The following is a 16,887-nucleotide window of genomic DNA, read 5'->3' as shown; positions in this document are numbered from 1 at the left end:
CAATGTGAGCCATTGATGCAGAACTGCAGACCTTCAGCTGTGTTTCAGAGGCCCTGAAAGTATCCAAATAGTGCCAGTGAGAATGGTTGAGTTAGCCCAGAAACTTTACAATAGGCCTAGTTTACTTTTTAATCAAACGCAAACGTTTCAATCCAGAATGGCTTAAAGTTAAGATAGGTAATCTTTCAACTATTATAAACACATGGCTGCCCAGAATCACTTACTCCCTGAAGCCCTGATAGCTGAGGTTCATCTGTATTTCAGAGAAGGAAATAAGGAAGAGACAGACTTTGAGAGCCATAGAAATCTAGGAGGTGACCAGGCAGTTATTTCAGGATAAACTGTTCTGTTTTTGCCCTGGTATGTCTTTCAGTTATTCTTTTGGTGAAAATATTTTAAAATTGTGAAAATTTTCATATGTGTATAATACATGAAATATATAAATATAAAGAATAATAAAATAGACACTTCCTAACTTAAGAAATAGAATGTTGTCACTAGTACAAATATTTTTTTTTGTTTCATTGTATTTTTTCTGCCCATTTTGTGTATGATTTTTCTCCCCCTTCCCTACTTTTAAAGCAAGTAGGCTCAGTTCAAATTTTAGACAGAGTTAGGCTTTAGAAAAAGGAAGAAGTTGGGCACTTCAAGTAGTGAGAATACACTGACCAGTACACATATACCTCATTTTGTTGCACTTTGCTGATAATTGTTTTTTACAAATTGAAAATTTGTGGCAACCCTGTGTCCTTTAAGTCTATCAGTGCCGTTTTTCCAGCAGCATGTGTTCATTTTGTGTCTCTTTGTCACATTTTGGTGATTCTGATGATATTTCACAGGTTCTTTTTTTTTTTTTTTTTTTGAGACAGAGTCTCACTCTTTTTTCTGGGCTACAGTGCTGTGGTGTCAGCCTAGCTCACAGCAGCATCAAACTCCTGGGTTCAAGTGATCCTTCTGCTTCAGCCTCCCGAGTAGCTGGGACTACAGGCATGTGCCACCATGCCCGGCTAATTTTATTTATATTTAGTCGTCCGGCTAATTTCTTTGTATTTTTAGTAGAGATGGGGTCTCCCTCTTGCTCAGCCTGGTCTTGAACTCCTGAGCTCAAACAATCCGCCTGTATTGGCCTCCCAGAGTGCTAGGATTACAGGTGTGAGCCACAGTGCCTAGCCCACGCTTTTTCATTGTTATTCCGTTATGATGATCTGTGATCTTTGATGTTACTATTTTAATTGTTTTGGGGCACCGAGAACTGCACTCATGTAAGCCAGCAAATTTAATCAGTAAGTGTTGGGTATGTTTGGAATTCTCCATCAGCCAGCTATTCCCCATCTCTCTTCCCCCCTTTGGGCCTGTGTATTCCCTGAGACATAACAATATTGAAATTAGGCCAATTAATAGCCCTACATATTCTGTAAATATTCTAGTGAAAGGAAGAGACACATCTCTCACTTGAAATGAAGAGCTAGAAAGTGAGGAGGGCATGTCAAAAGCTGAGATAGGCCAAAAGCTGGTTTTGTTGTGCAAAGTTAGCCAAGTTGTGAATGCGAGGGAAACATTTTGAAGGAAATTAAAAGTGCTATTCCAGTGAACACATCAATGATAAGAAAACCAGACACCCTGATTATAGATATGGAGAAAGTTTGAGTGTTCTGGTTAAAAGATCAGATCAGCCACAACATTCAGTTAAACCAAAGCCTAATCCAGAGCAAGGTTCTAACTCTTCAATTCTGTGAAGGCTGGGAAAGATGTGTAGACTGCATAAGAAAGGTTTGAAACTGCCAGAGGGTGTTTCATGGGGTTTTAAGGAAAGAAACCTTTTCATAACATAAACGTACAAGGTGGGCCGGGCTTGGTGGCTCACGCCTGTAATCCTAGCACTCTGGGAGGATGAGGCGGGCGGATTGCTCGAGGTCAGGAGTTTGAAACCAGCCTTAGCAAGAGCGAGACCCCGTCTCTACTATAAATACAAAGAAATTAATTGGCCAACTAATATATATAGAAAAAAATTAGCCGGGCATGGTGGCGCATGCCCTGTAGTCCCAGCTACTCGGGAGGCTGAGGCAGCAGGATTGTTTGAGCCCAGGAGTTTGAGGTTGTTGCGAGGTAGGCTGATACCACGGTACTCAGTCTAGCCTGGGCAACAAAGCGAGACTCTGTCTCAAAAAAAAAAAAATAAACATACAAGGTGAAGCAGCAAGTGCTGATGTAGAAGCTATACCAAGTTATACAGAAGATTTGGTTAAAATAATTGATGAAAGTGACTATGTTAAACCACCGATTTCAGTGTAAATGAAATAAATAGCCTATTGGAAAAAGGTGCCATCTGATACTTAGATAGCTAGAGAGAAGCCAATGCCTGGCTTCAAAGCTTCAGGGGATAAGCTGATGACTCTATTGTTAGGGACTAATGAAGGTGGTGACTCTAGGTTGAAGCCAGTATTCATTTACCATTCCTAGGGTCCTTTAGAATTATGGTAAGTCTGCTCTGCCTGTGCTCTATAAATAGAAAAACAAAGCTTGGATGACAGCACATCTGTTTAAGACATGGTAGACTGGATATTTTAAGCCTACTGTTAAGACCTACTACTCAGAAAAAAAAAGATTCCTTTCAAAACATTACTGCTCATTGACAATGCACCTAGTCACCCAAGAGCTCTGATGGAGATATACAAGGAAATTAATGTTGTTTTCATGCCTGCTAATACAACATTCATTCTGCAGCCCATAGATCAAGGAGTAATTTTGGCTTGCAAGTTTTATTTTTTAAGGAATATGCATTGTAAAGCTATAGGTGCCATGGATATTGATGCCTCTGATGGATCTGGGCAGAGTCCATTGAAAACCTTCTGGAAAGGATTCTTCTGGATGCTATTAAGACCATTTGTGATTTCACGAGAGGAAGTCAAACTAGCAACATTAACAGGAGTTTGGAAGAAGTTGATTCCAACCCTCATGGATGAATTGGAGTAGTTTAAGACTTCAGTGGAGGAAGCAACTGCAGATATAGTGGAAATAGCCAGAGAACTAGAATTAGAAGTGCAGCCTGAAGATGTGACTCAGTTCCCTGAATCGCATAATAAAACTTGAACAGATGAGTTTCTTCTTCTGGATGAGAAAAGAATGTGGTTTCTTGAGATGAAAGCTACTCATGGTGAAGATGCTATGAACATTGTTGAAACAACAATGGAGGATTTAGAATATTGCATGAACTGAGTTAATAAAAGAGTGGTAGGGTTTGAGATGATTAACTCAAATTTTGAAAGAAATTCTGTGTATAAAATGCCATCACACAAAATTACATACTGTGGAGAAAATTGTCATGAAAGGAAGAGACAGTTGATGCAGCAGACTTCACTGTTGTTTTATTATAAGAAATTGCTACAGCCACCCCAACCTTGAGCAACCACCATCCTTATCAGTCATCAGCCATCAACATCGAGGCAAGACCTTCCACCAGCAAAAAGATTAGGCCTCACTGAAGGCTCAGATGATCATTAGCATTCTATAACAATATAAAGCTTTTTTTTTTTTTTTTTTTTTGAGACAGAGTCTCGCTTTGTTGCCCAGGCTAGAGTGAGTGCTGTGGCATCAGCCTATCTCACAGCAACCTCAAACTCCTGGGCTCAAGCAATCCTGCTGCCTCAGCCTCCCGAGTAGCTGAGACTACAGGCATGTGCCACCATGCCCGGCTAATTTTTTCTATATATATATTAGTTGACCAATTCATTTCTTTCTATTTTTAGTAGAGATGGGGTCTCACTCTTGCTCAGGCTGGTTTCGAACTCCTGACCTTGAGCAGTCCACCCACCTCGGCCTCCCAGAGTGTGTGGGATTACAGGCGTGAGCCACTAAAGCATTTTTTAAATAAAGCATTTTTGTTAAGGTATATGCATTGTGTTTTTAGACATAATGCTATTTTTCACTTAATGGATGTATAATACATTGTAAATACAAGTTTATATGTACTGGGGAACCAAAAAAATAGTGTGAGTTGCTTTATTGTGATATTTATTGGAGTCTGGGACTCAACCTCTGGTATCTCCAGGGTATGCCTTTATGTTTAACTATATATTGAGAAAATATTTTGTTATTGAGATAATGACATGACTGAAAGGAAGGAAGTTATTTAAAAAAAAGGGAAAAGTTTAATTTCTTACAGCTCTCTCTTCTTGAGCTGTTTCACATTTACCTTTTTATTGTATTGGCTCTTTTGTGATGTTTGCATGTGTTTCTGTATGTAAGTGCCTAGACATTTGACTCCAGTTTCTTGAGTACTTGTCTTCCTCCTCTACATAGTCTACGAAAAAAAACGTGTGAAGATGACTCTACTTAAAGGTTTGAGTTTTTATCCTACATTTTCAGCTATGTGGTTCTCTTTCTACAGCAGCAGCATACCTTCAATAAGCATATTCCACCCATTTCATAGTAGAGACTTGATATTTTTTGGGCTGCTTAATATATTTTTGATTTTCTTTTAATTCATTAATTTATTTTGATAATTTTGTTTTGTTGTAAGATCATGCCAAGGATGGAATTAGAAGGGACAGGCTGAATTATGTTTTTAAGGATAGTTTTTTTTATAAATGCAAATTGTACAACCTTCATAAGACTTCCTTTTTCAATGATAGAACAGTGTCAGAAGAATTTAGTTGTTCTTTTTTTCTTCAGTATAACACATTCAAAATCTCAACAGAACACTGCTTTGACCTTGCTTAAACTGTGAATTTTATTTGAATGTGAAAATTGGCATTTTGGAGGCTATTTATAATGGTGTGATGGCAGTCTTTTTACATAGTCCTTCTTTGAACACCATGTAACCACAAAAGGGATATGTTTTAAATGGCACATCCTTTGGTAAGACTTAATTAACATTATTTAAAGAAATTATTTTAATTATGTAAATAATACCTGCAAAAAATAAAAGTACAGATAAAGGTAAAATCCCCCTAACCATCACTCCTTATTTCATATCCCATCCCCAGAAGTAAGAGAACTCTTTTTTTTTTTTTGAGACAGAGTCTTACTCTGTTGCCCAGTCTAGAGTGAATACCATGGTGTCAGCCTAGTTCACAGCAACCTCAAACTCCTGGGCTCAAGCCATCCTGGTGCCTCAGCCTCCCGAGTAGCTGGGACTACAGGCATGCGCCACCATGCCCGGCTAATTTTTTCTCTATATATTAGTTGGCCAATTAATTTCTTTGTATTTATAGTAGAGACAGGGTCTCGCTCTTGCTCAGGCTGGTTTCAAACTCCTGACTCAAGCAGTCCGCCCGCCTCATCCTCCCAGAGTGCTAGGATTACAGGCGTGAGCCACCTCGCCCGGCCGAGAACTCTTTTTCTAATCATTTTGGAGTATATCCTTTCCAACTTCATCTTTCCTTTAAATATACATATATAACGCACTTGTAAAATACATATCTGTAACAAAAGTAGTATATTTTGTGCATTCTGCAAATTGCAGTTTTCTCTTTAGTAAGAGTTATGTTTTGGATATCTTTTCCTATCAATACTTATTAATTTACTTTATCCTAAAATTTTGTGTGTTGTGAATGTCTCATAATTCGTTTAGTAATTGTCTTATTAACTACTTAGTGTCATATAAGCAGTGTCATGAACATCTTTGTGTGATTCTTCTAGGACATGTGTGAATGCTTTTCTAGGGTAGATTTGGGAGAAGTGGAATTGTTGGAGTATATATATCTAGCATTCTCCATATTGAAATCAATAAATAAAGGTGTTTGACATGATTGATGAATTAATTGTGCTTGTGAAATAAATTGTGTATTTGTAATACTGTCATTTTAGTTAGAAATGTTGTATGGGGCGAGGTAAAACCAGTGCTTTTCAATACTGGCTGTGTGTCAGAATTGTCTGCGGGACTTCATAGGCACCACCACTCCAAGGAATGGTTTAGTTTAGGTGGTCTTTGAATCAGTCTGTTAACACGAAGAGGAAAAATTAAATACAAGAGATACATTCTGAGACTTTCTTGAAATGCCCAAATTGCCCAGTACCTATTAATAATTTACTCCATAGGATGCAGTTAAATATAGGGAAAAAATTGATTTTCTTTAGACTGTTAATGTAAGTTAATGATTGTTAATTCTTCCAAGAACTTAGCGCAGTGAAAATGATAAATAATTGTTTTAAGAATGACAGGAAAAGAAAAGTTATTTTTGGAGGACAGGTAGCAAGATTATAAACTGCACCGTATTTATAAGATTATATCATAACTTTTATAAATATGAATGCAAATGAGTGTTTGAGCTTTTTATTATTGAAAAGTTTGAAGACATTTAAACATGGCATTGCATAGAGTGTAGTAGTTGAGGACCCAGCGTGTGTTCAGTTATCCTATCATAGTAGCTCTGTGAACTGTGACAAGTCACTTAGCCTTTCTGTACCTCAGTTTCCCTATATGTAAAATGGGGATAATGATAGTATTTATCTTACAGAAATATATGAGTATTGACAATTATTATATGTAAAGCAAATAGAAGCATGCCTTATATATTGTAACTGGTATGAAATATTAGTATTATTGTTGTTACCATTTATTAACCATACAATTATTAATCCTAATGTTTTAATCTTTAGTCATTATTTCATGCTGAATATATTGTTTTTATGTGATCAGAAACCAGCAACAAGCTAAAAGTGATAAAGATGAACTTGTACTCTGGAATATTGATTCAAGGTCACTTTGTGTGACTTTTTGTGTCTTTGATATGTTTAAGGTCTTATGTTTTGATTCTTGCTTAATAAGATGGAGAACTAGTTTAGATTTCCTGTTCATGTAATTGGTAGGAAACCCCACGCATAGCAAGACAATAATAAAGTAGACCTGATATATTTTGCTAAAGCGTTCATAGTGCTTAATAATATTTTGTAAAGTAACAAAGCCTGGGAAGTAGACTTTACTATTGCTTGCTGCTGTGAAAGATACATTTATAGAAATAAGGGACAACTAATGCTTGAGGTGAGAATTTTAGGATTTACAAATGGGAGAAGTGATAATTGGCAAAGTTCCTGAGGGGTACTGTGTGGGCGTATAGACACAAAATGAATCGTGGCGAATTGACAAGCCTTATAAATAACTCCATGAAGTTTCATATTTCCCCCCCCCAAGGCTGACATACGACTTTAAAAATTTGCTTTTAAATCTCAGTCACTTGTTCAATCTCTTATCTTAGCTTTGACTGGATAGTTGGTTATATTTCTGCCCTGCTTAAAACTGGGACTTCTTTGTATGGCATAGAAGGTGCTCTAGGAGCAAGGCCGTACCAGTATCTCTGGCTGCATTTCCTACCAGTGCCTGCTCCACTCCTGCCAGCGTCCAAAACAACTCAGATGGTGCACGTTAGCTTCACTGTAGCTTTGCCTGTGCCATTTTTCTGTGTGGTGGGCGCAGTCCTCCTTTGTTCACCTGGCAAAGTCGTAAGCAAGCCCAAATACCTTCTCGGCCCACTCCATTTACCCCTTCAGATGGATCCTTTCCTCCTTGCAGGCTGTGCAGCACAGCTGTGCAGTTAGGCTGGGGAGCTAGTCTGCCTGGATTCTTAACCTGGCTTGGCCATGTACTAGCTCTGCAATCTTTTTTTTTAATTGAGGAAATTGCTCAAATAACTTGTTACCATTTTAAACTATACAATTCAGTAGGTTTTTTTTTTTTTTTTTTTTAGACAGAGCCTCTCTTTGTTGCCCAGGCTAGAGTGAGTGCCGTGGCGTCAGCCTAACTCACAGCAACCTCAAACTCCTGGGCTCAAGCAATCCTGCTGCCTCAGCCTCCCAAGTACCTGGGACTACAGGCATGCGCCACTATGCCCAGCTAATTTTTTCTCTATATATTAGTTGGCCAATTAATTTCTTTCTATTATTTTTTTAGTAGAGACGGGGTCTTGCTCAGGCTGGTTTCGAACTCCTGACCTTGAGCAATCCACCTGCCTCGGCCTCCCAGAGTGCTAGGATTACAGGCGTGAGCCACCACGCCTGGCCGCAGTAGGTTTTCTTTTAAAGCATATTCACAGTGTTGTGAATTCACCATTCATGTAATTCCAGAACATTTTCATCACCTCAAAAAGAAACAAACCTCTGTGTGTTCACCCTGCCCCAGCTCCTGGCAACCACTAATTATCTTTTTGTCTGGATGCTTTTCCCTGTTCTGGACATTTCATATACATGGAATTATATCATATGTATTGTGTCTGATTTCTTTCACTTAGCATAGTGTTTTCAAGGTTCATCCATGTCGGTAGCATATATTAGTACTCCATTGCTTTTCTGTATGGATATACCACATTTTATCATTCGTCAGTTGATGGACATATGGTTTGGTCCCAGTTTTTGATTATTAGGAGTAATTGTACTATAAACATTTGTGTACATGTTTTTGTGTTAGAAGTGAAAAAATATGTTTTTGGTTCTCTTTGGTATATACCTAGGAGCAGAATTGCTGGGTCATGTGGTAACTGTTTAACTCTTGGAAGAACTGCTAGACTGTTTCCAAAACAGCACCATTTTACGTTCTCACCAGCTATGCACAAGAGCTCCAAATTCTCTATCTCCTCACCAATATTATCAGTCCTTTTTATTATAGTCCTCCTGGTGAGGGTGAAGTGGTATTTCATTGTTATTTTGATTTGTATTTCCCTAATAAAAAGTGATGTTGGGCATCTTTTCATGTGCATATTGGCTAGTAGTATTTTTTCTTTTGGGAAAATGTATATTTAAATCCTTTGCCCATTTTTTCATTGGTTTGTTGGGTTTTATAATTGAATTATAAGAATTCTTTATACTTTCTGGATTCTATTCCCTTATCAGAGGAATGATTTGCAAATATTTTCTCCCAATTGTATGGATTTTCATTTTATTTTCTTGATAATATCCTTTAATGTGCAAATGTTCTTAATATTTAGCTGTTCACCTTTTCTGTTCTTTGTGCTTTTCGTGTCTCATCTAAGAAACTATAGCCTAATACAAGGTCATGAATATTTACATATATATTCCTTTTAAGAGTTTTATAGTTTTAGCACTTATATTTAGGTCTTTGATCAATATTGAGTTGATTCTTATATATGGTGTTGGGTGGGAGTCCAGCTTCATTCTTTTGTATATGAATATCCAATTGTCTAACATCATAACACCATTCATTGAAGAGACTATTCTTTTCCCATTCATTAGTCTTAGCTCCTTTGTTGAAAATCTGTTGACTATAATGTATGAGGGTTTATTTTTGGACTTTCAGTTATATTCCATTGATTTAAATGTCTATCCTTAGGATAGTTTCACACTTTGGATTACTATAGCTTTATAGTAAGTTTGGAGTCAGTGAGTCCTCCAGCTTTGTTCATTTTTTCAAGATTGTTTTGGCTATCTAGTGTCCCTTACATTTCCATATGAGAAGCCAATTGTTCATTTCTGCATAAAAGGCAGTTGGAATTTTGATAGGGAATATATTGAATTTGTAGATCAGTGCAAAGTATTGATTGGTATCATAACAATATTAAGTCTTCTAATCTTTGAAACAGGATATATTTCCATTTTTATTTAAGAGTTTAGTTTCAACAATGTTTTGTAGTTTTGAGTGTACAATTTGTGTATTTCCTTAAATTATTAAGGAGATAAGGTTAAATTTATTCCTGAGTATTTTATTCTTTTTGATGCTGTTGTAAATGGAGTTGTTTAGATCTGTAATACCACCCTGATGATTCTCACTATGTTGCTCAGGATGGAGTGCAGTTGACATTCACAGATATAATCATAGTGTATTACAGCCACAAATTTGGGGCTCAAGTGATCCTCTTGCCTCAGCCTTCTGAGTACCTGGGACTACAGGCATGTCCGACTGCTTTGCCCAATGGGTAGCTCTGGAATCTTGAGCAAATTTCTTCAACTTTCAGAGCTTCAGTTTCCATGCATATTTTTTTTTATTTCAGCATGTTATGGAGGTACAAATGTTTAGGCTATGTATATTGCCTTTGCTCCGCCTGAGTCGGAGCTTCAAGTGTGTCCATCCCCCAGACAGTGCTCACCATTCCACACAAATTTTGTTAAGTACCTACCTTCTCCACTTGTTGCAAGGATTAAACAAATTCATTCATATAAAGGGCTCAAATAAACCTAGCAGTTCAGTTCAAATGAAATGTTAAATATTAGACTGTGAACTCTCTGAGGAAAGGAATTTTGCCTTACATATTTTTGTGACATTCCTCCGCCACACACTCCCAGATAGCACCTAGCTTGGTGTGGAGAAAATGTAGAAGGATGGAAAAATTAGACTGTCTCATCAGTTTCATTCCTAAGGTCTGAAAGTTAATGTAGGTTGGACTACATATACTCACCAGCAAATTGGTATTAACGGATCAACATCTAAGTGGACATACAGGAGTAACATTTATTGGGTGTTGGGAGGGTGGGAGGGGGGAGGAGGGGATGAGTATATATAATTACGAATAAGATGTGTAACATTTGGGGGATGGACATGCCTGAAGCTCTTACTCGAGGGGGGAGGGGGCATGGGCAATATATGTAACCTTAACACTTGTACCCCCATAATATGCTAAAATTAAAAAAAGAAAAAAGAAAAAAAAGTTAATGTAGGTTGGGAATTAGGGCTGCTAATTCTTCCTTACGTCTTATAAACAAGTTTTTTAAAAAAATGTTTTGTTTTCTTATACATGTAAATAGCTGTGCACAATAATTTTACTCTCTTTTGACATAGTGAAGTTTCTTACTGAAGGTGGGTCTTGACTTACCAAAGGAGTTGGAAAGTTGGCTGCTTTGGTGAATTCATAGTGCTTTATGTGTAAAAATTGTAAATGAAATTAAAATATCTTAATTTATGACTTTGTAAGTCATAATATTAGAGAACCTAGTAGTTTCATCTGTCTGTTAATATCCAGCATGAAGAAACTATCTCTAAGGATTGTAAAAATACTTCCCTCCAGGCCTGGTGACCCATGCCCATAATCCCAGTGCTTTGGGAGGCAAAGGTGGGAGGATTACTTGAGGCCAGGAGTTCAAGATCAGCCTGGGCAACATAACAGGATCCTATCTCTTAAAACAAAACAGCTGGGTGTGGTGGCACAAGCCTGTAGTCCTAGCTACTCAGGAGGCTAAGGTGGGAGGATTGCTTGAGCCCCCCAGGAGTTCAAGTGGGCTACGATCACACCACTATGCTACAGCCTGGGTGACAGAGCAAGCCCCTGTCTCTTAAACAAACAAACTAAAAACCCTTCCCCTTTCTGAGTATTATTCCATGATGTAATTTCTAAAATTTATATATTGTATCGGTAAAATACACAAACGATATTTTAATATCAGAGTAATACAAAGAAAGCTTTAGAACTTGGCCTCATGGTGAACATAGCATTGGATGTCACCTTGAGTGTAACAGCTCACAGTTATCTGAGAACTTGCAATACTTCTTCTCTCTGCCCAACAGAGTCAGGGTGTAAGAGAGCCTTTGTTCTGTTGAGAGGCTAGATTAACTATTAATGATACTTTACTGTGGTGAGAAACCTGTAGACAGTTTTCAGGGATTAGTTGCATTACCTTTCATTGCTAATAGGGGACAATGATGGATGTTGAGGCTAGTAAAATTAGGGATTTATTTAAACATTCATATTTTCATACCTTGATAAAGTTTTGCATTTAGTTGTTGCTAAAGTTCTATAACACCAAAACACTGGTAACAAATACTGTCTGATGAACTGTAAAGTGTTAACATATCCCATACAACCTTTAGCTGGGTGGTCTGGGGTCCTAGATTGAAGACAGAGCCTGACAGGCTTTGCTTGCTGGTTTTCTGTCACACCTTCCTGAGCGGGTGGCGCGGGAGGATGGGGATCCCAATTTGGGAGGGAATAACTCTTTTTTTTTTTTGCTAGAATTTGGAAGTCAACAGCAAGCCTTTCCATTTAAACTAGTACTTCTCTTGGGTTATAAATTGCACTCAATAATAATTTATAAAGTGACAGAAGGAGAAACATTTCCTCTCATAAACAAAGTTTCTGATAAGTGCCAGCAGCAGCTAACTTCCTTGGAAGTTTTAGATAAGCAGCCCAAGACCATCTCCTCTTCATTCTTCTCCACCCTGCACCTGCCTTGTTGTAGAGTTTGGGGTGAACACATTATAGTTGGTTGGCACCATATTCAGGAACACAAATAACCTTGTTTTAGAATTACAGCAGGAGGAAAGTTGGTATTGGAAAAAGGCTACTTTTAATCAAGGAGGTAAAACTGGGACTTTAAAAATGAAATCAAAATATGAAAGTGAGCTTATTTTAACAATATTTAAATTATAATGGAAAAATACGTATTGATTTTTAGAATGAACAAAGAATGTGTTGGTTGTGTTTTACATACATTTCCATACTAAGTTGTATAATAACATGTTTGGACATCTTTTAGGTTGTAATGCAATCATAATGAAGAGCATTTTTGCAAATTATTTAAGGAGTTTATTATTTTTACTTTTTTTTTTTTTTTTTTTGAGACAGAGTCTTGCTTTGTTGCCCAGGCTAGAGTGAGTGCCGTGGCGTCAGCCTAGCTCACAGCAACCTCAAACTCCTGGGCTCAAGCGATCCTTCTGCCTCAGCCTCCCAAGTAGCTGGGACTACAGGCATGAGCCACCATGCCTGGCTAATTTTTTCTATATATATTAGTTGGCCAATTAGTTTCTTTCTATTTATAGTAGAGACGGGGTCTCGCTCTTGCTCAGGCTGGTTTCGAACTCCTGACCTCGAGCAATCCGCCCGCCTCGGCCTCCCAGAGTGCTAGGATTACAGGCGTGAGCCACCGCGCCTGGCCTTATTTTTACTTTTTCAGTCTGTGATAATCAAATAATTATTCCTGAGGCATTTAACATTTATTAGCCCTGTTGATTTTTCTTTTCAATTACTAACCTTCTTAAGTTTTATTAATAGTGTATCTTCATTTATCAGTGGTTTAGTCTGGGGTTCAAGCATTTATTTAGTATCTTCTATTAGTTTTGTCAAATGTTGCATCTTTTGCAGATTTTTAGTTTTCACTTGGTTCTAGATTTGCATTTTATTGAATTGTCGGACTGTGTGACCATCAGTGAAAGATTGACAAAGAAGGATTTTGATGTGTGAAGATAGAGGCTAGTGATGATTGGGGACAGGTTTTTGAATGTTCGGTTCACTAATGATTATATTTTTATGTTTGCACAATTTCTGCTTTTCATTGAATTGTCATAACAGAGAGGACTTAAGTAATGAACATAGGGATAATAAGGACTCCCTTTTAAGGTTAGACTGGCCTTTCAAGATGTTTGTCAATCACCACCTTCCTACATAACTCAGAGGACTTGCTTTATTTCTGTACCTTTGTGAGGAATCCCTTATGTGTCAGTCTCTTGAGTTTGGGGTCAGGACCATAATGACCTCAGATGGTAGTGTCAGAGTCTAACACCTGAGCCAGAACAGCCTCTGCAGGCTTTCTGCCTTTCAGTGAAAGTCCCTTAAAGATGCTCATAGGCCTAAGTTGGAGACACCAAGAGAGAAGGCCGTAAGCATGCATCTTAAGGCAGTGGAGTGTGTGAATGGGGAGAGAAGCAGTTAATTGGTAGTGACAGGAGTCATGGAGTTGGAGTGGGAAATCCCAGAATGGTGAACATTAAGATGGAGAACAGTCCCACTGAATACCTGCTAACATAAACAGATTTGAGAGCCACACTGCCTTCTGAAGGAGATTTTGTTTCTGAGGCCTGCTGAGGCATTTTCCTGTTACCTTTTAGATATATTCTTATACTATTACCCATCATCTAAGGTAAGCTTAGCACATATTTGTTTCTTGTATTCTGAAGTGGGTCTACATAAATGCAAGACAACAATTAATTTTTAAAAATCCTCCTTACATACACCCCAAATAAAATCAGGTTTATGGATGAGAGGATTTTGGCAAGTAAAAATAAATTTATTAAATTTGTCAGAATAACGCTTATGAGAAAAGGATGAGATCTAAGAATTTAGGTAGAATCATCTGCCCATTTACTGTGTCTTTTATAATTTCCATGCTCCATGCTCCATGCCTCATGCTCCATGTTTAGTGATCTCAGTGACAGAACAGCAAGTCATGTCCATGTTGTGTGTTCTCACCACTCCTAGGATTCTGAGTGGATTCAGAGCAGCCCAGTTTCCCTCCTAGGGTGCCTGTATCTTTGAAGCACCTCCTTTATTGGGCTTGATTCTGACAGGAGCTATTGGTAATGTACTGTTCTTCGTCAGGGTTCAGGGGATTGGCTTAGCTCTGGACTGGTAGCCATGAGTAGTGTCCAGGAGTCTTAAACCTCAGTGTGTTACAAAGTGGAAAGTGAATTATTAGAGATAGGAGGCCATTTAGCTGAAGATGAAACTGTTCATCTTCACAAGGAATTTGAGTATCTTTTAGAGCGAGAGTGAAAATGAGAATAAAAGAGTATTATGAAGAAAGTCTATAGCAGGGGTCCTCAAACTTTTTAAACAGGGGTCCAGTTCACTGTCCCTCAGACCATTGGAGGGCCAGATTATAGTTTAAAAAAAGCTATGAACAAATTCCTATGCACACTGCACACATCTTATTTTGAAGTAAAAAACAAACGGGCAAAAACACCTGCATGTGGCCCACGGGCCGTAGTTTGAGGATGCCTGGTCTAAAGAGAATGAAAGGGGAAATCCCAGTGAATTTGGTTTTTTTGAAGGGGTATATTTAAGGTGATGAATAAGAAGAATATCATGTTATACTTGATTAGTTGTTTTAATAAAAAAAGTTGCTTAGAGTGATGATTTTAATTGATTGGGATAGGAGAAAATAGCATTTTAAAAGCTGATTTAAAAGAAGGCTGAAATGTCCTGCTTGGGTTGCTAGGGTTCTTGGAAATTTAGCTATAGGTCTCAGACAATTTTTGGGAGAAGGCAAAGAATGTGATTACCTCCAGTTTATCTTTATTTCCCCCTCAGATTTCTCCTTTATAAATTCATATGGTTTAGCTACATGATGATCTCTAAGGATCCTTCTAGCTCTAAAATTGTTTGGATCTCTGATTAATTGTATCTGGAAATGAATAAAGAAAGCCTGGGCATGGTGGTTTACATCTGTAATCCCAGTTAATTGGAAGGCTGAGGCAGGAGGATTACTTGAGGCCAGGAGTTCAAGACCAGCCTGGGCAACATAGTGAGATTCCCATGCCTTAAAAAAAAAAAAAGAGAACAAGGAAACTAATTTAGCTAGTTTGTAACTTTAACACCAGCTTGACTAGAATAGGCTAAGATGATTTTGAAGGGGTCAACAAATCAGTGTCTGATATGTCAGCCTTTGTGAATGAAAGTGAAAATTTAGGTCTGTATCCTTAAGGAAGTTGTGGTCTCATGAGGAGTCAAACAAGTAACTTAAATATGTTAGTAATTCTGTAATGTAAGTGTATGTGATATGTAGAGAAGCAGAGTAAGTGAACTTAATTCTGTCTGGGAGGAGGCAACATTTGGGACTGAGATTAGAAACATGAGTTGGGTGTGCAAGGAAAGAGGAAGTTGTTTTTAAGATTTAGTGGAAGCCAGGTGTGGCAATTTATGGCTGTAATCCCAGTGACTCAAGAGGTTCAGGTAGGGAGATTGCTTGCTGCCAGGAGTTTGAGACCAGCCTGGGCAATATAATGAGACCCCATCTCTTTAGGCCAAAAAAAAAAAAAAAAAGATTTAGTGGTGTGAAAATTATGGATATGATTGGGACCACATAAAATAGAGCTCATTATTTCCAGAGCATAAGATTTGCAAAAGAGAGAATGGTAACAATAATATCCCATATGAGACGGGGGCTAATTGGGGATCCCTTAAAAGTTTCTGGCTTGGTAAGGTAATGGTGCTGCTGTTCACTGAGACTATAAATGGGGACATTAGATTGAGAAGTTGATGAGTTCAGTTTTAGACATTGCATTCAAGGCATTCAGGGATTATCTAGGAGGAAATGTCAAATAGGAGATGGGATGATATGTGGTTCTGGGTTGCAGGAGAGAAATTCAGATACAGTTATCATCAATGCCCTTACAGTTGTTGATGTCAGGGGTGTAGGTAGAAGGGTAGTGAGTGAAAAGAGGGTCCTACGCGTAGTACCAGTACTTACAGGGTTTGTTGAATATGATGACCCTGCAGAGTACCTAGAGTTAGGAGGAAATTCATAAAAAAAAAGTATTTAATCCCCCCCCAATTTAATGTCCTCTTATAATGTTATTTAGAAATTAAAAAACAAACATCACTAAAAATCAGATTAACCATAATTTAAAATATGTTTATTCAGACTGCACAGGGACCACTGATTTTATGTATGAAATAAGGAAGTGTGGTCTTTAGGTGGCAGTAGGGTAGATGATAAAGGATTGATAGAAGGCTGAGAGATGTAGAAGGAGCTAATGAGTGTGCTATCAAGCATTCACATTCTATCCATAGGGAACACAGATGCAACTTGTAAGGAAACTATTAAATAATCAGGTTGATGGACTTTTTATTTTGTTGCACTGATTGGCCTAAATGAGTAAATGGAGATGGTTGAATTAATACATAATTACAAAGTTGTAAGACTACTGCTTTAGAAGAACCAAGGAGTGGTGGTGAAGAGAGTCATTTTAGAATTGTGGGTGTGGGATAAGGTGTAAGGTTTTAAAATGTGACTTATAAAAGCAGACTGGATCTCTATATCAATTCAGAGGCCAAAATAAATTTAGAAGAGTCTAAGATTTACATGCAAAATACTATTCTAAAGCATATTAGAAGCTGAGAGTGGTGGCTCATGCCTGTAATCCTAGCACTCCGGGAGGCTGAGGTGGGTGGATCGCTCAAAGTCAGGGGTTCGAAACCACCCTGAGCAAGAGCGAGACCCTATCTCTACTAC

The 16,887-nt window shown here is 37.9% G+C and overlaps 1 protein-coding gene across 14 annotated transcripts in view; it reads left to right on the top strand.

The window, feature by feature from the left end:
* The window catches only part of SRPK2 (SRSF protein kinase 2), a 239,700-nt gene that overhangs the window by 91,240 nt on the left and 131,573 nt on the right, over window positions 1–16,887 (top strand). Inside the window, exon 1 of one of the 14 annotated variants that reach the window (XM_076006516.1) lies at window positions 13,403–13,794. The exons of the other annotated variants lie outside the window; for them this stretch is intronic. The gene's annotated coding sequence lies outside the window, so the exon portion shown is untranslated. Of the gene's footprint in view, window positions 1–13,402; window positions 13,795–16,887 lie in introns of those variants that run through there. 14 annotated transcript variants of the gene reach the window in all.

This window comes from Microcebus murinus, chromosome 9 (genome assembly GCF_040939455.1).
Source record: "Microcebus murinus isolate Inina chromosome 9, M.murinus_Inina_mat1.0, whole genome shotgun sequence".
NCBI lineage: Eukaryota > Metazoa > Chordata > Mammalia > Primates > Cheirogaleidae > Microcebus > Microcebus murinus.
The sequence above is the reverse complement of the archived record's forward strand: the minus strand, read 5'-3'. Positions and strand labels throughout refer to the sequence as shown.